The sequence below is a fragment of the Oncorhynchus kisutch genome, linkage group LG25 (assembly GCF_002021735.2).
Source record: "Oncorhynchus kisutch isolate 150728-3 linkage group LG25, Okis_V2, whole genome shotgun sequence".
Taxonomy (NCBI): Eukaryota; Metazoa; Chordata; class Actinopteri; order Salmoniformes; family Salmonidae; genus Oncorhynchus; species Oncorhynchus kisutch.
Genome location: NC_034198.2, coordinates 36,668,818 through 36,693,164, shown reverse-complemented (window position 1 = coordinate 36,693,164; position 24,347 = coordinate 36,668,818). Strand labels below are relative to the sequence as shown.

The following is a 24,347-nucleotide window of genomic DNA, read 5'->3' as shown; positions in this document are numbered from 1 at the left end:
AAAGGGGGAGGAGAGAGATGGGGAGGTAGAGAGACAGAGAGAAAAGCGGAGGGAGGGAGGGGAGAGGGAAGGAGGGAGAGAGAGAGAGAGCGAAGGGGGGTTAGTGGGGGAGGGAAAGGGGGAGGAGAGAGAGATGGGGAGGTAGAGAGAGAGAGAGTGGCACAGGGAGGGAGGGGAGAGGGAAAGGGGAGAGAGAGAGAGATGGGGAGGTAGAGAGAGAGAGAGTGGCACAGGGAGGAAGGGGAGAGAGAAAGGGGGGAGAGAGAGAGATGGGGAGGTAGAGAGAGAGAGAGTGGCACAGGGAGGGAGGGGAGAGGGAAAGGGGAGAGAGAGAGATGAGAAGAAAGTGTTCAAGCAGGAGACGGCGAGAGAGAATGAGAGAGATTGTATGAAAAAGAGAGAGTGAAAGTGAGTGATAGACAGAGAGAGAAAATAAATGGTTTTGAATTGAGTCGCTGCAGTCTGTGCAAGGCCAGTGGATTGATGGAAGTCGGTGTGGGGTATAGTCACCCTTATCTCTTCCAAGTTTTAGTTCTAAACATTTACCACACAGTACAATGGTACAGTCATCCTTATTATCTGTCTCTATACTGCCAATACACAGTCACTATTACTGTATCTACTGTGTTTCTACTGTTTCCTCAACGTGTCTACTGTGTGTCTGTGTTTCTACTGTGTTTCTACTGTGTGTCTGTGTTTCTACTGTGTTTCTACTGTTTCTACTGTGTTTCTACTGTTTCTACTGTGTTTCTACTGTGTTTCTACTGTGTGTCTGTGTTTCTACTGTGTGTCTGTGTTTCTACTGTTTCCTCAACGTGTCTACTGTGTGTCTGTGTTTCTACTGTTTCTACTGTGTTTCTACTGTTTCTACTGTGTGTCTACTGTTTCTACTGTGTTTCTACTGTTTCTACTGTGTGTCTACTGTTTCTACTGTGTGTCTGTGTGTCTACTGTGTTTCTACTGTGTGTCTACTGTGTTTCTACTGGGTTTCTACTGTTTCTACTGTGTTTCTGCAGTTTCTACTGTGTGTCTGTGTGTCTACTGTGTTTCTACTGTGTTTCTACGGTTTCTACTGTGTTTCTGTGTTTCTACTGTGTGTCTGTGTTTCTACTGTGTTTCTGTGTTTCTACTGTGTTTCTGTGTTTCTACTGTGTGTCTGTGTTTCTACTGTGTTTCTGTGTCTCTACCATCCTCTGCCCATTCACCAGTCCACATTTACATTGACCCCCTACCTCAGTGTGTGTGTGTGTGTGTGAACTCGGTGTGTGTGTGAACTCGGTGTGTGTGTGTCCATGTTTACCTTCACGTACAGACAGAGGTGATGATCATTAGCTGATATCGACACAGCTTAAAGATAAGGTCCGAACACACAACCTATCCCCGTGGGAATTAACAAACAAACTCTTCCTCTCTCTCTCTCTCTCTCTCTCTCTCTCTCTCTCTCTCTCTCTCTCTCTCTCATTCTCGCCCTCTCCCCCTCTCAGGCGTGTAGGAGAGAATAAATGCTGAGCTTGAGAGAGAGGAGCGTTAGACACCAGTGGACATCATCTTTCCAGACCAAGGCCTTCTGGGATTGCTGCTGTCGGCAGATACAACAAGGTAGGACTCACCTTCATCTCCTTCACACACACACACGCACACGCACACACACGCACAGAAGCACACGCGCATACACACACACACATTACAACCCATTATGCATTATAACTATAAACAACTGATTGACAATCTTGCAGTTGAACACATTACTATCAATGTCTATCGACAAGGTGTTTTCAGGACACAACCCTGACACTGATTATGTCTTTGAAACTTGCATATTTAATCTGACTGTTAAAAAGAGTACTAAAAGCTCTGTTTTTGTGTGGAAGCCCATAGCCTTTGCTATACTAGTACAAATAATATCAGTGGATGTATGATGTGAACAGTGGAGGCTGCTGAGGGCACGACGGCTCATCATAATCACACACACAGACACACACACACAGGCACACACACACACACACAGTAGGTCAGCCCGTACACAGGGTTCTCTTTGTATCCTGTACAACGGAGGCTGCTGAGTGCAGGACGGCTCATCATAATGTCTGGACCGGAGGAAATGGAATGGCAGGAAACCATATGTTTGATGTATTTGATACCATTCTACTGATTCCGCTCCAGCCAATACCACAAGCCCTTCCTCCCCAATTAAGGTGCCACCAACCTCCTGTGGAAGCGAATGGTTGATTGAAATAGTTAGTGGAAGTGAATGGTTGTTTGTAGTAACTGATTAGATATAATCTGATTACAAAAAAAACCAATCTAACTGTAATCCATTACATTAACACCTAAATGATTTTTATTTGATTAGAAATACTTTTTAAAAATGTTATGATTACTTCCTGGATTACTTTTACATTCAGAAAGGATTTTTGTTAAAAAATACATTATGACACTTTTCTGTTTTCCCTGGTTAGTTGATGTGTTGACTCTTCCTGATTACTGTTCTCTCCATGGGAGAGTGTATGTGTATGTTTGTGTGTGTGTGCGTGTGTGTGTGGGTGTGTGTGTGTGTGTGAAAGAGAGATTAATATGAGTGGAGATTGTGAGACATGGCCGTACCACTCAGGAGAGATCTCACAATGATCAAGCCAGAGGCAGAGCCAGAGAAACCAGAAAACTGGGCCGGAGGCAGAGGGGGTCCATGGGACTGTTTAGGCCTAGATATGAGTGTTTGTGTCCATGTGTGTGTGTCCATGGGACTGTTTAGGCCTAGATATGAGTGTGTGTGTCCATGCTTGAAGGACTTGGATTTTAAAATCTGGCAGAAATATGCATGCCGAACCTTGGGGATCTTCTCCGAAGAATCTCCCACTCTCTGCACCCTCCCTCTGTGCCTCCATATCTCTCCTCCCTCCCTCCCTCCCTCCCTCCCTCCCTCCCTCCCTCCCTCCCTCCCTCCCTCCCTCCCTCCCTCCCTCCCTCCCTCCCTCCCTCCCTCCCTCCCTCCCTCCCTCCCTCCCTCCCTCCCTCCCTCCCTCCCTCCCTCCCTCCCTCCCTCCCTCCCTTCATATCGCTCCTCCATCTCTCTCCTCCCTCATCCATATCTCTCCTCCCTTCTCCCTATCTCTCTTCCCACCCTATCTCCTCTCCCTATCTCTCCTCCCTCCCTCCCTCCCTTCCTCCCCATATCTCCGTCCCTCCCCATCTCTCTTCTCTCCCTCTCTCATCCCTATTTCTCCTCCTTCCTCCCCATCTCTCCCCCCTCCTCCCTCCTCCCCATATCTCCCCCCTCCTCCCTCCTCCCCATCTCTCTCTCCTCCTTCCCTCTCTCAAACATTATCTCCCTCCCTCCCTCTCCTCCTTCCTTATCTCTCCTCCCTCCTTATCTCCTCTCTCCTTCCTATCTCCAAAAGCAGTTCTAAAAAATGGCTGAATTGGTGACGATGTAAAAATATCTATGTTTTAGCTCCAGAGCTACAGAGTTGGAGGGATCTGAGAGAATTAGTACACAGGCCAAGTGTTGCTTTCTGTGGGTAGAGGAAGCAGCAGAGAGGACCTCAGATCCAGGCCACAGGCACACTCAGGAAGACTGAGAAGGATAAACAGGAAGATAGATATGGTAGGGTTTGCATAGGATACAGATACTTTATTGTGTTGAATGTATTTACACAAACTATAAATAATAATATATATATATTGTTTGGTAGTCTACTTTTCTATGAGTCAAACCTATGAAAATATACTGTGCATAAATCTAATACAAGTCTCACGTCCACATTCTGGTCAGAATACTGGTCCTTTTCCATTACCTATTCCATTTTCCTCCCTCACAGAGCAGAGCATATAACCTAGCAACATAAGTATTCCGGAATGGCTGTGGAGCACAAAGATTCCAAGTCGTGCTCAAGTGTCTGTCTCCGTGGGTTACCAAGTCACCATCATGTCCAAGGGGCATGAGGGTTAGTATCCCACCAAGGGCTATGCCACCCCCAGCAGGGGGACACACTCGTCTACTCCCACGCCCTGGGAGGAGGCACCTACACACACATACTCTAATCCCAGTCCCAGCTTGAGGGCCAGAGGAAACACAAGAGCAAAGACTCCCAAGGGCAAGGATGTATAAGAAGTGAAAGGAGAGACAGAGAGGGGTGGAGGGTGGCAGGGAGAGAGGGGTACATGGAGAGAGGGGTACAGGGAGAGAGGGGTACAGGGAGAGAAGGACATAGGGAGAGAGGGATGGGAGGGAATATGGCAATACATTGTATAACTACAGTAATACGACAGTACAGAGTATAACTACAGTAATACGACAGTACAGAGTATAACTACAGTAATACGACAGTACAGAGTATAACTACAGTAATACGACAGTACAGAGTATAACTACAGTAATACGACAGTACAGAGTATAACTACAGTAATACGACAGTACAGAGTATAACTACAGTAATACGACAGTACAGAGTATAACTACAGTAATACGACAGTACAGAGTATAACTACAGTAATACGACAGTACAGAGTATAACCACAGTAATACGACAGTACAGAGTATAACTACAGTAATACGACAGTACAGAGTATAACTACAGTACTACGACAGTACAGAGTATAACTACAGTAATACGACAGTACAGAGTATAACTACAGTAATACGACAGTACAGAGTATAACTACAGTAATACGACAGTACAGAGTATAACTATAGTAATACATTCTACCTCCAGTGGATTCATCTGTCCTATCACGACAATTCTATCCACATGGCACCCTATACCCTACAAAGCGCACTACTTTTGACCAGACACTTGGTCAAAAGTAGTGCACTATCATAAATAGGGTGCCATTTTGGACTCTCCCCCTGCCATCCTATCAGTATGGGTTGCTGCTTCTTGTCTGCTTTTCCGATGAGGTTCCCTGTGCGTTTTCTCATGTTTTTTATATGATATAGTGGAATGTTCTCTTTTTGAGCTCTCACAGGGAGCAACATGCCTCTCTATCTCTGATATCTGCTGTTGATCAATAGCAATATAGCATCGGTGTGTGTGTGTGTGTGTGTGTGTGTGTGTGTTTGTGTTTATATATAGATGTGTGTGTGTAGGAGTTGATGCGTGGGGGATTGAATTTCAGACTGAAATGGTCCTCTCCACCACCTACCCATAATCCTTCACACCTTTTATTGCCTTTTCTATTATGTCCTCCATCTTGGTTTTAAACTTCATCATGGCTCCCTCCTTCCTGCCTATAATTCTCCTTGGACACACACATGAACGCAGGCACAAATACACACACAAAACACACACACACAAACACACACACACACATGTGCACAGATGCAGCACACAAACACATATTTCTCCCCCATTCCCTCTACCCCCACCCCTCCCCATCCTCTCTTCCATCTCGTCTTCTCATGGATCTATTTAGTAGTATTTCAAAGCGTGAACATGTGCTGTGGTGTCCTGGCCACCTAGCAGTGGCATGTGAATGTGTGTGCTGTGGTGTCCTGGCCACCTAGCAGTGGCATGTGAATGTGTGTGCTGTGGTGTCCTGGCCACCTAGCAGTGGCATGTGAATGTGTGTGGTGTGAATGTGTGTGGTGTGAATGTGTGTGGTGTGAATGTGTGTGGTGTGAATGTGTGTGGTGTGAATGTGTGTGTTGTGAATGTGTGTGGTGAGAATGTGTGTGGTGTGAATGTGTGTGGTGTGAATGTGTGTGGTGTGAATGTGTGTGGTGTGAATGTGTGTGTTGTGAATATGTGTGTTGTGAATGTGTGCGCTGTGAATGTGTGTGTTGTGAATGTGTGTGTTGTGAATGTGTGTGTTGTGAATGTGTGTGTTGTGTGTTGTGAATATGTGTGTTGTGAATGTGTGTGTTGTGAATGTGTGTGTTGTGTGTGTTGTGTATGTTGTGAATGTGTGCGCTGTGAATGTGTGTGTTGTGAATGTGTGTGCTGTGAATGTGTGTGTGTGTGTGTGTGTTGTGAATGTGTGTGTGTGTTGTGAATGTGTGTGTGTGTGTGTTGTGAATGTGTGTGTGTGTTGTGAATGTGTGTGTTGTGAATATGTGTTGCGAATGTGTGTGTTGCGAATGTGTGTTGTGAATGTGTGTTGTGAATGTGTGTGTTGTGAATGTGTGTGTTGTGAATGTGTGTTGTGAATGTGTGTGTTGTGAATGTGTGTGTTGTGAATGTGTGTGTTGTGTGTGTTGTGCATGTGTGTGTTGTGAATGTGTGTGTTGTGAATGTGTGCGCTGTGAATGTGTGTGTTGTGAATGTGTGCGCTGTGAATGTGTGCGCTGTGAATGTGTGCGCTGTGAATGTGTGTGCTGTGAATGTGTGTGCTGTGAATGTGTGTGCTGTGAATGTGTGCGCTGTGAATGTGTGCGCTGTGAATGTGTATGTTGTGAATGCGTGCGCTGTGAATGTGTGTGTTGTGAATGTGTGCGCTGTGAATGTGTGTGCTGTGAATGTGTGCGCTGTGATTGTGTGTGTTGTGAATGTGTGCGCTGTGAATGTGTGCGCTGTGAATGTGTGCGCTGTGAATGTGTGTGTTGTGAATGTGTGCGCTGTGAATGTGTGTGCTGTGAATGTGTGTGCTGTGATTGTGTGTGCTGTGATTGTGTGTGCTGTGATTGTGTGTGCTGTGATTGTGTGTGCTGTGAATGTTTCTTTGAAGTGAGAACCAACACCAACGTGAGAAAAGAAGAAGACGGATCAGCCAAAAGCTGTCCATCACCTAGCCCTGATAGGGTGCTTGTCATTCAGCCACACAGGTAGCAGAGGTGGGCCTCTCTCTCTCTCACACTCTCTCTCCTGCTGGATTGATGGGACATGTAGATGGATGCATGTTGTCCATGAATACTGATGTGATGCCATCTCTCCCCCAAATGGCAACCTTTTCCTTACATCGTGCACTACTCCTATGGTCCCTCGACAAAAGTGGTGCACTATATAGAAAATAGAATGCCATTTGGGACCTAGAACTCTCTCTTGCCCTCTGTCAGGCAACCATCTTGTATTGGCTCCTCAGAGACAGGCCAATCCGATTCCTGATTGATTTTAATTGCTGGGAGATTGAGAGGAAATGACAATCACATGAAGAAGACAAGGAAATGTGGTAACTCTTGACAACAGGGTCACTTGCTCCAATAAGTGACCAATCACCGGTGTCTGAGTGTGCACGTTTTAGTTTGTTTGCGTGATTAAGAGAGTGTGTGTGTGTGTGTGTGTGTGTGTGTGTGTGATTTAAGGAGACAGAGTATGAGGTGTGTATCCTGTGAGCACGCTAGCCAGAGGATGACACACGACTGGGACTCTGTCATCAGGTTGTGACTCAGAATGGGTGACGTGTGTGATTTGTGTGTCACCACGTCTCTGTCTGTCTGGTCTGTCCATCTGTACGTACATCTGTCTGTTAGTCAGCCACTTCAGGTATGCTGTGAGTGAGCGAGTGAGTGAGTGAGTGAGTGAGCGAGCGAGTGAGAGAGAGAGAGAGAGACCCGCTGCAGTGGCGGTCAGCGCCCTCTTTTTGCCGGCTCACGACCCGTTGTAGGTGCACATGGGTGGCGTCTCAGGTCTCCTCTGAGCGCTTGAACCATTTGTCCCCCGCAGGAGCTTCAATCTGGCTCTGATGCCACGGTGCCAGATCCAGCTGATACCCCAGTACGCACTGGAAAGGAGAGAGGTTAGTGGAGGAGTGGCGGAGTGAGTTTTGGGCCATCTCTGCCCAGGGGATAAACACCGCTCCCTGCCCCGGCCGGTCCTGGCAATATGACCTCAGAAACCTACCCACATCCTGGTTGACTCTCTCCACCTGCCCGTTACTCTCAGGGTGGAAACCTGAGGTGAGGCTGACCGAGACCCCCAGACGTTCCATGAATGCACTCCAGTCCCTGGACGTGAACTGAGGACCCTATCACTATGTCCCCATAGTGCCGGAAGACATGAGTGAACAGGGCCTCCTTACAACCCCTAGGAAGTAAAAATATTGGTACTTTATAACCAGCCGGCGAGAATACCCCCCCGACAAATAAATTAAGGAGACTGTGTCATACACTATATATACAAAGTATGTGGACACCCCTTCAAATGAATGGATTCAGCTATTTCAGCCACACCCATTGCTGACAGGTGTATAAAATCGAACAGTCATGTAGTGTATGTATCTCTAGCTGTTCACCTCTTTCTTTCTTTTCTGGAAAATCAAACAGATGACAACTTTATTAACCCGCGACTGATTTACAGGGGGACACTCTTCATTTTGGAAATGGACGGCTAGCTATCACTCTTTAAGATTGTTGGTTTTTTCCTCTTGTCATTCTTTTTTCTACAAGTGGATGAAGGGAATAAATCTGCTGGACTGTCAGCAGGTAGTTTCATCTCCCATTTCCTGAGGAGTTGAACGCTTATTTCATCACACAGATTATATAGTCTCACACAGAGTGTCGCTAACACCCCGTTTGACCGGCTCGAAAATATGTCAAAGCATTTTTTTTTACTCGATCCAAAGTGAAAATAAATCTTTGTCACAGAGTTAACTCTGTTTGTGTCTTTTACCGTGGAGTGCTTCTGTATTTTATGCTGAGAAGGAGAGCGAGAAAGAGATGGGAGAGAAAGTACTCTGTTAAGCTGAAAAAAAGAGAGACAGAGATATGAGCGAGAGAGATGAGAGAGAGAAAATGAGTGAAGCAAAGGAATTGTGGGAGAAGAAGCCTCAAGATGCTCAGTGTTAAAGGAAACTACTGCAGGATACAGTTGGATTTGAAGTCTTCCTCTGTTGAAGTCACTAGAGATTCATCTCTAAGATCATTCATCTATCTACTGCATTCTGAAACGTACAGTACCAGTCAAAAGTGTGGACGCTTACTAATTCAATTATACATATTTTTTTAAACTATTTTCTACATTGCAGAATAATAGTGAAGACATCAACACTATGAAACAACACATATGGAATCATGTGTAAGCAAATCAAAATATATTTTATATTTGAGATTCTTCAAAGTAGCCACCCTTTGCCTTGATGACAGCTTTGCACACTCTTGGCATTTTCTCAACCTATAAGGGCACAAAGTGAGACCCCAATGCAGACACAGGAGGCAGATGGTTGAGCTCCGATATTTATTATATCAAAAGAGCTAGGCAAACAGCAGGTCGGGGACAGGCGAGAGTTCATAAACCAGGTCAGAGTCCAAACAGTACCAGGCGATAGGCAGGCTCGAGGTCAGGACAGGCAGGGGTTCAGTGAACAGGTCTGAGTCCAAACAGTACCAAGGGATAGGCAGGCTCGAGGTCAGGACAGGCAGGGGTTCAGTGAACAGGTCTGAGTCCAGACAGTACCAGGGGATAGGCAGGCTCGAGGTCAGGACAGTACCAGGGGATAGGCAGGCTCGAGGTCAGGACAGTACCAGGGGATAGGCAGGCTCGAGGTCAGGACAGGCAGGGGTTCAGTGAACAGGTCTGAGTCCAGACAGTACCAGGGGATAGGCAGGCTCGAGGTCAGGACAGTACCAGGGGATAGGCAGGCTCGAGGTCAGGACAGTACCAGGGGATAGGCAGGCTCGAGGTCAGGACAGTACCAGGGGATAGGCAGGCTCGAGGTCAGGACAGGCAGAGTGGTCAGGCAGGCGGATACGGAGTCAGGACAGGCAAGGGTCAAAACCAGGAGGGCTAGGAAATATAGAGACTGGGAGAAATAGGAGCTAGGAGAAATCCTTGTACAGAGAGACAGGAAACTGGCACAGAGAGACAGGAAACACAGGGATAAATACACCGGGGACTATTGGGGAAAAAGGGAGACACCTGGAGGTGGGTGGAGACAATCACAAAGACAGGTGAAACGGGTGAAACCGAACAGGGCATGACACAACCAGCTTCACCTTGAATGCTTTTCCAACAGTCTTGAAGGAGTTCCCACATATGCTGAGCACTTGCTGGCTGCTTTTCCTTCACTTTGCCGGTCGAACTCATGTGGAAGCCAGGTCATCTGCTGCAGCACTCCATCACTCTCCTTCTTGGTCAAATATCCCTTACACAGCCTAGAGGTGTGTTGGGTCATTGTCCTGTTGAAAAACAAATGATTGTCCCCACTAAGGTACAGATGGGATGGCATATCACTGCAGAATGTGTTGGTGGCCATGCTGGTTAAGTGTGCCTTGAATTCGAAATAAATCACTGACAGTGGCACCAGCAAAGCACCCCACACCATCACACCTCCTCCTCCATGTTTCACGGTGGGAACCACATGTGCAGAGATCATCCGTTCACCTGTTCTGCGTCTCACAATGTCACGGCGGTTTGAACCACAAATCTCACATTTGGACAGATTTCCACCAGTCTATTGTGTTTCGCTCATGTTTCTTTTCCCAAGCAAGTCTCTTCTTCTTCTTGGTGTCCTTTAGTAGTGCTTCTTTGCAGCAATTCGATCACGCAGTCTCCTCTGAACAGTTGATGTTGAGATGTGTGTTTTACTTGAACTCTGTGAAGCATTTATTTGGGCTGCAATTTCTGAGGCTGGTAACTCTCATGCACTTACACTCTGCAGCAGAGGTAACTCTGGGTTTTCCTTTCCTGTGGTGGTCCTTTTGAGAGCCAGTTTCATCATAGCGCTTGATGGTTTTCGCGACTGCACTTGAAGAAACTTTCAAAGTTCTTGAAATGTTCCACATTTACTGACCTTCATGCCATAAAGTAACGATGGACTGTCATTTCTCTTTGCTTATTTGAGCTGTTCTTACCATAATATGGACTTGGTATTTTACCAAATAGGGCTATCTTCTGTATACCACCCCTACCATGTACCAACACAACTGATTGGCAAAAATTCCACAAATTAACTTTTTACTTTTAATTTTTAAGGCACACCTGTTAATTGAAATTCATTCCAGGTGACTACCTCATGAAGCTGGTTGAGAGAATTCCAAGAGGTGTCATCAAGGCAAAGAATTGCTACTAAATATAAAATATACTTTGATTTGTACGAACCCCTTTTCTTTTCTGGTTACTACATTATTCCATATGTGCTGTTTCATAGCGTTGACTGTAGATAATAGAACAAATAATGAGATGAGCAGGTATGTCCAAACTGCTGACCGGTACTGTATATAGTTTGATATAACGGAGGGGAGGTCCACACACACACACACACACACACACACACACACACACACACACACACACACACACACACACACACACACACACACACACACACACACACACACACACACACACACACACACACACACAAACAGATATATGTCAACTATCAGGCATTTGTGACACACACACCTAGCCACACACCTCCTCAGTGTGGCTACTCACACGCTGTCACCTTCATGCACACAGACAGGTGACAGAGTCAGCAGTACATCTGCCAAACCAACAGACTGGGTATGCAAGCGAGGGTGTGTGTGTGTGTTGAAAGTGATTGTCTAAGACTCAGTAACACTGGGAATCTGGCATGTCTCTCAGCCTCATGTCCTTAAACCAGGTACTGGGAATCTGGCATGCCTCTCAGCCTCATGTCCTTAAACCAGGTACTGGGAATCTGGCATGTCTCTCAGCCTCATGTCCTTAAACCAGGTACTGGAAATCTGTCATGTCTCTCAGCCTCATGTCCTTAAACCAGGTACTGGGAATCTGGCATGTCTCTCTGCCTCATGTCCTTAAACCAGGTACTAGGAATCTGGCATGTCTCTCAGCCTCATGTCCTTAAACCAGGACTGGGAATCTCTTTCTCACACACACATACACACACACATATGCTAACATGCAAGTGTGTGTACGCAGGTATGTGTGTGTGTGTGTGTGTGTGTGTGTGTGGGGGGGGGGGGTGCACATGTATGTGAGTGTGTGTGGGGGTGCACATGTATGTGTGTGTGTGTATGTGGGGGGGGGGGGGGGGGGGTTAGGGGGGGTGCACATGTATGTGTGTGTGTGGGGGGGTGCACATGTATGTGTGTGTATGTTTGTCGATCAAATAATAAGCGCAGCCTTCTCTTTTCTAAACAGCACTAACCAGAACCTCATTAGCTAAACCTGAATCCACAACATTTGGTGCAATAACTTGTAAACATATTAAAAATGTATTTAAACCTACAGGCCTTGAACGCACATTTTTAATTTGCTGTCCTCCCCAATCTGCTATTTACAACATTTCCTGTAAAAATGGCCCTGAAACAAATATTTCAATATTGAAAAGATGGTTAGAGTGTGGAAAATGTGGTTGATCATTAAACAATAATGTTGAATGACAATTTGTATTTGCGTTTGGTTGTGTATCAGTGTGTAGTATTTGAGAGAAGAAAAATATTGTACCGAGAGATGTGTGATTTGTTTCTTCATATAATATGAATTCAACACCAACCTGCACTCAAGGTGTGCGTCCAAATAGCACCTTGTTCCACATTGATGCTGCATTTGACCAGAACCCACAGGGACAATATGGGGATTAGGGTCCATTTGACATAATAAACTGAATTGCTGAATGAGAGAAGGATGGCTGAGGGTGTGTCCTGAAAGGGGATTGTAGGAAACGGGGAGGGGACGAGGAGGAGACAGGGAGGAGATGAGGAGGAGAAGAGGAGATGGGGAGGAGAAGAGGTGGAGACGAGGAGGAGAAGAGGAGGAGATGAGGAGGAGACGAGGAGGAGACGGGAGGAGGAGAAGAGGAGGAGAAGAGGAGGAGACGGGGAGGAGACGAGGAGGAGAAGAGGAGGAGAAGAGGAGACATGGAGGAGAAGAGGAGGGGACGAGGAGGAGAAGGGGAGGAGAGGAGGAGGAGAAGAGGAGGAGAAGAGGAGGAGACGAGTAGGAGACGAGGAGGAGAAGAGGGGGAGACGAGGACAAGAAGAGGAGGAGAAGAGGAGGAGAAGAGGAGGAGACGGGTAGGAGACGAGGACGAGACGAGGAGGAGAAGAGAAGAGGAGGAGACGGGGAGGAGACGGGGAGAAGACAGGGAGGAGACGAGGAGGAGAAGAGGAGGAGACGGGGAGGAGACGAGGAGGAGACGGGGAAGAGACGAGGAGGAGAAGAGGAGGAAGTGGGGAGGAGAAGGGGACGAAGTGGGGAGGAGGAGAAGAGGAGACAGGGAGGAGTCGGGGAAGAGATGGGGAGGAGAAGAGGAGGAGATGGGGAGGAGACAGGGAAGAGATGGGGAGGAGAAGGGGAGGATGTGGGGAGGAGATGGGGAGGAGATGGGGAGGAAGTGGGGAGGAGACGGGAGGAGACGGGGAGGAGAAGAAGAGGAGACGAGGAGAAGAAGAGGAGACAGGGAGGAGACGGGGAAGAGATGGGGAGGAGAAGGGGAGGAGATGGGGAGGAGACAGGGAAGAGATGGGGAGGAGAAGGGGAGGAAGTGGGGAGGAGATGGGGAGGAGACAGGGAAGAGATGGGGAGGAGAAGGGGAGGAAATGGGGAGGAGAAGGGGAGGAGATGGGGAGGAGAAGGGGAGGAGTGGGGAGGAGAAGGGGAGGAGATGGGGAGGAGAAGGGGAGGAGATGGGGAGGAGACAGGGAAGAGATGGGGAGGAGAAGGGGAGGAAGTGGGGAGGAGATGGGGAGGCGAAGGGGAGGAGATGGGAGGAAGTGGGGAGGAGACGGGGAGGAGATGGGGAGGAGACGGGGAAGAGATGGGGAGGAGAAGGGAGGAAGTGGGAGGAGATGGGGAGGAGATGGGGAGGAAGTGGGGAGGAGACGGGAAGGAGAAGAAGAGGAGACAAGGAGAAGAAGAGGAGACGGGGAGGAGACGGGGAAGAGATGGGGAGGAAAAGGGGAGGAGATGGGGAGGAGACAGGGAAGAGATGGGGAGGAGAAGGGGAGGAAGTGGGGAGGAGATGGGGAGGAGACAGGGAAGAGATGGGGAGGAGAAGGGGAGAAGATGGGGAGGTAGTGGAGAGGAGATGGGGAGGAGAAGGGGAGGAGAAGGGGAGGAGACGGGGAGGAGAAGGGGAGGAGATGGGGAGGAGAAGGGGAGGAAGTGGGGAGGAGAAGGGGAGGAAGTGGGGAGGAGATGGGGAGGAGAAGGGAGGAGACGGGGAGGAGAAGGGGAGGAGACGGGGATGAGACGGGGAGGAGACGGGGAGGAGACGGGAAGGAGACAGGGAAGAGACAGGGAGGAGAAGGGGAGGAGACGGGGAGGAGAAGGGGAGGAAGTGGGGAGGAGATGGGGAGGAGAAGGGGAGGAAGTGGGGAGGAGATGGGGAGGAGACGGGGAGGAAACGGGGAGGAGAAGGGGAGGAGATGGGGAGGAGATGGGGAGGAGAAGGGGAGGAAGTGGGGAGGAGAAGGGGAGGAGATGGGGAGGAAGTGGGGAGGAGATGGGGAGGAGAAGGGGAGGAAGTGGGGAGGAGGTGGGGAGGAGAAGGGGAGGAAACGGGGAGGAGAAGGGGAGGAGATGGGGAGGAGAAGGGGAGGAAGTGGGGAGGAGACGGGGAGGAGATGGGGAGGAGACGGGGAAGAGATGGGGAGGAGAAGGGGAGGAGAAGGGGAGGAGATGGGGAGGAGAAGGGGAGGAAAAGGGGAGGAGATGGGGAGGAGATGGGGAGGAGACGGGGAAGAGATGGGGAGGACATGGGTAGGAGACAGGGAAGAGACAGGGAGGAGAAGGGGAGGAGACGGGGAGGAGAAGGGGAGGAAGTGGGGAGGAGATGGGGAGGAGAAGGGGAGGAAGTGGGGAGGAGATGGGGAGGAGACGGGGAGGAAACGGGGAGGAGAAGGGGAGGAGATGGGGAGGAGATGGGGAGGAGAAGGGGAGGAAGTGGGGAGGAGAAGGGGAGGAGATGGGGAGGAAGTGGGGAGGAGATGGGGAGGAGAAGGGGAGGAAGTGGGGAGGAGGTGGGGAGGAGAAGGGGAGGAAACGGGGAGGAGAAGGGGAGGAGATGGGGAGGAGAAGGGGAGGAAGTGGGGAGGAGACGGGGAGGAGATGGGGAGGAGACGGGGAAGAGATGGGGAGGAGAAGGGGAGGAGAAGGGGAGGAGATGGGGAGGAGAAGGGGAGGAAAAGGGGAGGAGATGGGGAGGAGATGGGGAGGAGACGGGGAAGAGATGGGGAGGACATGGGTAGGAGACAGGGAAGAGATGGGGAGGAGAAGGGGAGGAAGTGGGGAGGAGACGGGGAAGAGACGGGGAGGAGAAGGGGAGGAGATGGGGAGGAGAGGGGAGGAAGTGGGGAGGAGAAGGGGAGGAGATGGGGAGGAGACAGGAAGAGATGGGGAGGAAGTGGGGAGGAGATGGGGAGGAGAAGGGGAGGAGATGGGGGAGGAGAAGGGGAGGAAGTGGGGAGGAGACGGGGAGGAGATGGGGAGGAGACGGGGAAGTGATGGGGAGGAGAAGGGGAGGAAGTGGGGAGGAGATGGGAAGGAGATGGGGAGGAAGTGGTGAGGAGACGGTGAGGAGAAGAAGAGGAGACGAGGAGAAGAAGAGGAGACAGGGAGGAGACGGGGAAGAGATGGGGAGGAAAAGGGGAGGAGATGGGGAGGAGAAGGGGAGAAGAAGGGGAGGAAGTGGGGAGGAGATGGGGAGGAGAAGGGGAGGAAGTGGGGAGGAGAAGGGGAGGAGACGGGGAGGAGATGGGGAGGAGAAGGGGAGGAAGTGGGGAGGAGACGGGGAGGAGATGGGGAGGAGACAGGGAAGAGACGGGGAGGAGAAGGGGAGGAGATGGGGAGGAGAAGGGGAGGAGATGGGGAGGAGATGGGGAGGAGAAGGGGAGGCTGTGGGGAGGAGAAGGGAGGAGATGGGGAGGAGAAGGGGAGGAGACGGGGAGGAGAAGGGGAGGAGATGGGGAGGAGAAGGGGGAGGAGAAGGGGAGGAAGTGGGGAGGAGATGGGGAGGAAGTGGGGAGGAGATGGGGAGGAGAAGGGGAGGAGACGGGGAGGAGACGGGGAGGAGACGGGGAGGAGGTGGGGAGGAGAAGGGGAGGAAGTGGGGAGGAGATGGGGAGGAGACGGGGAGGAGAAGGGGAGGAAGTGGGGAGGAGAAGGGGAGGAGACGGGGAAGAGATGGGGAGGAGACGGGGAAGAGATGGGTGGAGAAGGGGAGGAGATGGGGAGGAGAAGGGGAGGAAGTGGGGAGGAGAAGGGGAGGAGATGGGGAGGAGATGGGGATGAGAAGGGGAAGAGATGGGGAGGAGAAGGGGAAGAGATGGGTGGAGAAGGGGAGGAGACGGGGAAGAGATGGGGAGGAGAAGGGGAGGAGATGGGGAGGAGACGGGGAAGAGATGGGGAGGAGAAGGGGAGGTGATGGGGAGCAGATGGGGAGGAGAAGGGGAGGAGAAGGGGAGGAGACGGGGAGGAGAAGGGGAGGAGATGGGGAGGAGAAGGGGAAGAGATGGGGAGGAGAAGGGGAAGAGATGGGTGGAGAAGGGGAGGAGAAGGGGAGGAAGTGGGGAGGAGACGGGGAGGAGATGGGGAGGAGATGGTGAAGAGATGGGGAGGAGAAGGGGATGAAGTGGGGAGGAGATGGGGAGGAGAAGGGGAGGAGAAGGGGAGTAGATGGTGAAGAGATGGGGAGGAGATGGGGAGGAGAAGGGGAAGAGATGGTGAAGAGATGGGGAGGAGAAGGGGATGAAGTGGGGAGGAGATGGGGAGGAGATGGTGAAGAGATGGGGAGGAGAAGGGGATGAAGTGGGGAGGAGACTGGGAGGAGACGGGGAAGAGATGGGGAGGAGAAGGGGAGGAAGTGGGGAGGAGATGGGGAGGAGACGGGGAGGAGAAGGGGAGGAAGTGGGGAGGAGAAGGGGAGGAGACGGGGAAGAGATGGGGAGGAGACGGGGAAGAGATGGGTGGAGAAGGGGAGGAGATGGGGAGGAGAAGGGGAGGAAGTGGGGAGGAGAAGGGGAGGAGATGGGGAGGAGATGGGGATGAGAAGGGGAAGAGATGGGGAGGAGAAGGGGAAGAGATGGGTGGAGAAGGGGAGGAGACGGGGAAGAGATGGGGAGGAGAAGGGGAGGAGATGGGGAGGAGACGGGGAAGAGATGGGGAGGAGAAGGGGAGGTGATGGGGAGCAGATGGGGAGGAGAAGGGGAGGAGAAGGGGAGGAGACGGGGAGGAGAAGGGGAGGAGATGGGGAGGAGAAGGGGAAGAGATGGGGAGGAGAAGGGAAGAGATGGGTGGAGAAGGGGAGGAGAAGGGGAGGAAGTGGGGAGGAGACGGGGAGGAGATGGGGAGGAGATGTTGAAGAGATGGGGAGGAGAAGGGGATGAAGTGGGGAGGAGATGGGGAGGAGAAGGGGAGGAGAAGGGGAGTAGATGGTGAAGAGATGGGGAGGAGATGGGGAGGAGAAGGGGAAGAGATGGTGAAGAGATGGGGAGGAGAAGGGGATGAAGTGGGGAGGAGATGGGGAGGAGATGGTGAAGAGATGGGGAGGAGAAGGGGATGAAGTGGGGAGGAGACTGGGAGGAGACGGGGAAGAGATGGGGAGGAGAAGGGGAGGAAGTGGGGAGGAGACTCGGAGGAGAAGAGGAGGAGACGAGGAGGAGAAGAGGAGGAACCACACACACACACACAGCCCACTGACTTGCTTAGTCAGCCCACTCTCTCCAGTGGCACCAGGGGGACTCACAGTCGGACCTTGGCTGCAGATTGGTCTGTGTGGACACATATGCACACATATACACACACATCACAGATGGGACGAATGGACATCCCCTTAACAAGCCACAATCTCCAAATACAAACCTACATCTGTGTGTGTGCGTGTCTGCGTGTGCGTGTAGTATTTCAATTTAACATACATGTGTGTTCACCGGATCAAATGTTCTTGACGTTATATTAGTGGACACGAGGCTTCATGACCCTGTTTTAATATTACAACAAACATCCTCTGCTCCTTGTGCTACTAGGACCTGAACACACCATTAACAAGCTGTCAGGCTGCCCTACACACACACACACACACACACACACACACACATACGTTGCGTATGAATTCACCAAGGTAGTGTCCTGATAGATGGTAATTAGCATAACAGCTGTTGGTCGTTGTTAGGTGTGTGAGTGTGTGTGTGTTCGTCTGCGTCTGCATGTGTGTCTGTGTCTGTGCCTGTGTCTGTGTCTGTGCCTGTGTCTGTGTCTGTGTCTGTGTCTGTGTCTGTGTCTGTGTCTGTGTCTGTGTCTGTGTCTGTGTCTGTGTCTGTGTCTGTGTCTGTGTCTGTGTCTGTGTCTGTGTCTGTGTCTGTGTCTGTGCCATCAACAGACAACATCAGAATGTCCTGTTTCCTGCTTTTTTTACTGTCACATGACTATATTTCCATTGATTGGACAGCAATGCTTTTTTTACTGTCACATGACTACATTTCCATTGATTGGACAGCATTGCAGGCAATATTCTATGCATGTATATCTTTCTTCCTGTAGGCTTATTATGATTGACATAAATGTAATCTTCTTAGTGAGAAAAGCAATCCTTCACCACATCGTGATGAGTAGAATGCATTATTAGGGATGTAATATCATTCTATAGATGTTTTAAAGGTTAGTCTATGAGTCCTGGTCTAGGTTTAATACATTATTAGGGACGTCAAACCATTATATAGATGTTTTAAAAGGTTAGTCTATGAGTCCTGGTCTAGGTTTAATACATTATTAGGGACGTCAAACCATTATATAGATGTTTTAAAAGGTTAGTCTATGAGTCCTGGTCTAGGTTTAATGCATTATTAGGGACGTCAAACCATTATATAGATGTTTTAAAAGGTTAGTCTATGGGTCCTGGTCTAGGTTTAATTAGGGACGTCATATCATTCTATAGATGTTTTATATGTTACTGATTGTTGCCTGGTCCATCGGTAATGACCCATGTCAATGAAGTCTGTGGTGTCGGCACCGGTTCGAATCCGGCATATTGCCCTTTGACGTAACGTCTATCTGTCCCCATCCTGTTTGATATTTCTGGGCTGACACCGATCAACATGTCCAGACGAACTAGTCAATAGAGGTCAGCTGTTGTACATAGACATATTGATATTCTTCCAAACAAGCTAAATCTGGTTCAATTAGCTTTTGGTTATAGATGTGGCCATAAGCCAAAACACAGATTAATCTGTTGCAGGGATTTACTCGAACTCAGTCCTATTGCTGAGTATTTAAAACATTTTCTGTCATTTGAATTAGTCTTTTTTAGGGGATTTTACTGTAGATATGCTTACCCCGACCATTTTAAGAATATGTCTTGACTTTAACCTGACTCGGTATATATTAAGCAAAGCAGACAGCGTCATACTCTTGTTTAAAACATTAACGGATAGCCAGGGGCACATTCCAACACTCAGACATCATTTACAAAACATGCATTTTGTTTAGTGAGTTTGTCAGATCAGAGGCAGTAGGGATGTTCATGTGTTTTCTTGATAAGTGCGGGAATTGGGCAATTTTTTTGGTCCTGCTAAGAATTCTAAATGTAATGAGTACTTTAGGCTGTTAGGGGAAATGTCAAATGAAATCAGGTTCAGACACAGGAGGGCCTCGAGCTTAATGATGAGCTTGGAGGCCCTCGAACTTAATGATGAGCTCGGAGGGCCTCGAGCTTAATGATGTGCTTGGAGGCCCTTGAGCTTAATGATGAGCTTGGAGGGCCTCGAGCTTAATGATGAGGTTGGAGGGCCTCGAGCTTAATGATGAGCTTGGAGGGCCTCGAGCTTAATGATGAGCTTGGAGGGCCTCGAGCTTAATGATGAGCTTGGAGGGCCTCGAGCTTAATGATGAGCTTGGAGGGCCTCGAGCTTAATGATGAGCTTGGAGGGCCTCGAGCTTAATGATGAGCTTGGAGGGCACTATGGAGTTGAATGCTGAGCTATAGTCAATGTACAGCAGTGCTACGGGGCGATTAGTCATTTAGCTCAGTTACCTTTGCTCTCTTCGTTACAGGAACAATGGTGGAAATCTTAAAGCATGTGAGGACAGCGGACTGGGATAGGGAGAGATTGAATATGTCGGTAAACACACCAGACAGCTGGTCTGCTCATGCTCTGAGGACCCGGCTAACGATGCAGTCTGGGCCGGCAGCCTTGCGAGGGTTAACACACTTAAATGTTTTACTCACGCAGGCCACATCAGTGGCACTGTGTTATCCTCGAAGCGTGGGAAGAATGTGTTTAGCTTGTCCGGAAGCAAGACGTTGGTGTCTGCGATGTAGCTTGTTTTCCTTTTGTAGTCTGTGATTGTCTGTAGACCCTGCCACATACGTCTTGTGTTGAACTGTTGAATTGTGACTCCACTTCGTCTCTATACTGTCGTTTTGTCTGTTTGACTGCCTTACAGAGGGAATAACTACACTATTTGTATTCTGCCATATTCCCAGTCACCTTGCCATGGTTAAAAGTGATGCTTCACACTTTCCGTTTTGCGAGAATGCTGCAATCTATCCATGGTTTCTGGTTAGGGTAGGTTTTAATAGTCACAGTGGGTACAACATCTCCTAACATCTCCTACACTTCCTGATAAACTCCGTCACCGTATCAGTATATTCATCAATGTTATTATCGGAAGCTACCCGGAACATATCCCAGTCCGCGTGATCAAAACAATCTTGAAGCGTGGATTCCGATTTGTCAGACCAGTGTTGAATAGTCCTTAGTACGGCTACTTCCTGTTTGAGTTTCTGCCTATAGGAAGGAAGGAGCAAAATGGAGTCATAGTCAGATTTGCAGAAAGGATGATGGGGGAGGGCCTTGTAGGCATCACAGAAGTCGGAGTAGCAGTGGTCGAGTGTTTTAGCGGCGCGAGTACTACACTCACTGTGTTGCTAGAACTACGGCAGCCTTTTTCTCAAATCTTTTTCAAATCTTTTTGACATCCCCAGCTACAATAAATGTGGCGTCAGGATATGTGATTTCCAGTTTGCATAAAGTCCAGTGAAGTTTTTTAAGGGCCGTCGTGGTGTCGGCTTGAGAGGGGGATATACACAGCTTTGGCTGTAACCGAAGAGAATTTTCTCGGGAGATAATACGGTCGGCATTTGATTGTGATGTATTCTTGGCCGGGTGATGTTATCACAAACACACTATGACACGTTAATCATGAAACATACACCCCCGCCCTTCTACTTCCTGAAGAGATATTTATTCCTGTCTGCGCGACGAACTGAGAACCGAACTGGCTGGACAGACTGAGACAGTATGGAGTAAAAATTACATTATTATCTAAAGGAACATAATGAAGTAAAAGTTGTCACAAATATAAATAGTCAAGTAAAGTACATATACAGTACCCCCACAAAAAACACTTAACCCTGCTGCTGCGTTCCGGTCAAAGTTTTCTCTCTGAAAAATGTAGTTCATTTAATCTGATTGTCATAGGGTTCCATGACTTTGTCCACACAGGGCATCTGAACACACACATACATTTAGATTATTTTCATTACGTTTTTGGTGTTGTATTTAACTTTTGTCCACCTGTGGTGTTCCCTGTCAAAAATGAACAGTCATTAGAAATGAATGGGTGACACTACAATTAGTGTATCAAATTGAGTTCAGGCACATGCCCATTAAACAGATGGACACAATTCCTCTCCGAGAACCCCACCTGTATGTGTGTTTGAGCACACACACACCTCACTCCCCTTCTTGGCTTTCATGGCAACCACCATGGGAACCTTTCCCCAATATAATCTTTCCCCCACAGGAACCACACCTGTTGGCATCCCCCACAGGAACCTTTCCCCAATAGAATCTTTCCCCCAGGGGAACCACACCTGTTGGAATTCTCACAAACAGTCGCAACATTGTTTCAATAATATATAGACATTTTCTCGCAGCTCTGGTATATAAAGCTTTTTTGAGGCCCTGCTCACAATTCATTCTGTGGCAACACAATGACCAAACGATATACTGTATGTGAGGCTCTTGATCATGTCTTTGATCATGACACTGGTGAGGAGGAGAGAGAGTCCTTGTTATTAAACTTTGACACAAAATAGTCTGTGATAAATAGCACAATAGGTTTCATATGAGTATTTGTTATAGTCAAACTAATCCATACATTGTACTTTTTTTACTCAAAAACGAGTTGTATGAGCTCAGGTCGATGAGGCCTACAGGCCATAAATAGCCATTAGAAGTGATTTAAAAGATGTAACACAACATTAGGTGATAATATGTGTATTATTATGGATTTATAACCAGCTATAATGGGGCGGACATTTTGGACCGGGAACACAGCATTAATTAACATGAAACGAACACAACAGGAAGTAGTAGTTTAAAGTATTTTTACATATGTGCTTTACACCACCGCACAGATTAATGTAAGAAATCCGCACTGATTGACTTGATTCTGACAAATTACCCCCACAAGAACTTGTCCAATGGTGTCTTTGCTACTGATCTCAGTGATCACTGTCTTATTGCATGTATTACAGATACACTACCAAACAAACTGAGTCTTATAGAATTATGAAGAGAAATTAATTTTTAAAGCTTTTCTTTTTTTTTAGGTATTACTCTGCCTTCTCCTGTACCAGCTGCATGCCTGACCCTGAATTAGCTCTAGGACTGTTCTCATCTATGTTAAACTCTCTGGCAGATTAACACACGCCCTTTACATGTCTTAGAGTTACAAAAGAATAATAATAATCCTTGGTCCTCTATAGAACTTTCTGATGTTATTATGATGAGGAATCAGGTCTAGGCTAAGGCTAGACAAAGTGACTCTGTACTTGATTGGCAGCTTTTCAGGCAATCAAGAATGCTACTTCCTCATTTTTATCTCTCGACTTTGCGGGTGTTCCGTAAACATTTTGGAAAACAGTTAATGCACTGAAGCGTGGAAATTCCTCTGTTTCCCTGCCTAGGCAAGTTGTTTCAGTAATGGCATCATTACTGAGAAAGTTTGATAAGTGATGCTTTTAATTAGACTTTTATACATGGTAGGTTTGTTATTTGAACAAAATGGTTGTTTAATTGACCCTAGTCAACCAGTTGACTTCCTGCCCCTCTACCAGCCTCTAGTTGGCTCGATGGAGGATCCAACAACTTCTAGTGAATTCCCGTTTTCAGTTTCTACTTGTGATGTGTAGAACGTCTTACACAAGATTGATGTAAAAACATCAAAATAAACATCTACCGGGGCTTATTTGCTTGATCCTTTCTTGCTTCGGCTTTTTGCTCCTCTGATTGTGGATATTTCTGGTACCATCCACAGGGTCAGGAAGGCGGCTCATATACTCCCCCTTCACAAAGGTGGTGACCCATGTGACCTGAATAATTATGGCCCCATGTCCCAACTCTCCTAGCAAAAATTCTAGAATCCTTGATAAAAAAAGGTCATTATTAGAATTGTATCTTTTACGATGAAATGTATTCTAAATGTGCATCAGTCAAGTCCCAGACTAGGTCATAGTATCATATCTGCTACTTCTTTGGTTTTAAATGAAGCTCTTAGTTGTTTGGATAAGAATAAATACTGTGCGGCCTAAGCCTAAAGCATTCAGCAGTCATTACTTATTCAGAGGCTTTCATCAATTGGTCTGGACCAGGCTGCATTTAGTCAGTTTGGAAATGATTTAAAGCACAGAACACAGTGTGTATTGTGCCCACATCCGACCAGGCTCTGTCAGAGCTTCAATCAGCCTCTATTGCCCTGCAGAAAGCCTTAGTTGATCTGAAACTATTACTTAATGCAGGTAAAACCAAATATATGTTATTTTCTAAATCACGTAAAAATGTATCTGATGATTTATGCATACGTCAGTTCGATGGTGCCGCTTACAAATATCTGGATGGACGAAAAAGCTATCTTTCAAAAAGCATGTTGATTAGTTACTTAATAAATTTATTAAATAAAAATAGACTTATTCTACAGGAACAGATCTTGTCTTTTATTAACGAGCAGAAAACAAATAATTAACATTCATTCCTTTTATTGGCTATGGCTATATGGTCTATGAATGAATGCAGCTTCCACTGTATTGAAGCCATTGAACACAGTATATTATAGGATTTTGCATTTTGTATCAGAAAGTAGGCTTTCCCTCTTTGAAGTCTCGTAGATTGATGCATTGTGCTAGTTTTCTCTATATCCCACTCTTGCATAAACCTCCGCCATACCTGACCTCATTGTTAAGCGTCAGACGTATAAGTTACCAGACCGAGACACAGCGATAGCTTACACTGGTTATCCTTTCAATCTCCATCGAGTTAAAGGTAAATCTGATCTTAGTTTTTTGCGCCTCTCATGTGGATTGAACTCCAAAACTCATTAAAGTTGGTGGAGTTGGTGCCTCTAGGGCAATTCAGGCGGATGTTTGATGGCCTTTTTACTGAAGAATGTGTTTGTTTCATATGATTGTATTTTGCTTTTTTCATGTATTGTGTAATTGATGTGTATATAGATATGTACAGTGATAAAATAGTGTAATTGTTGTTTATT

General features: G+C 47.9%; 1 protein-coding gene across 1 annotated transcript in view; it reads left to right on the top strand.

Annotated features, from left to right (window-relative positions):
* Positions 1-24,347, top strand: part of LOC109883146 (RNA binding protein fox-1 homolog 1) — a 718,311-nt gene that overhangs the window by 105,916 nt on the left and 588,048 nt on the right. Inside the window, exon 2 of the mRNA XM_031804809.1 lies at positions 1,485-1,599. The gene's annotated coding sequence lies outside the window, so the exon portion shown is untranslated. The remainder of the gene's footprint in view (positions 1-1,484; positions 1,600-24,347) is intronic.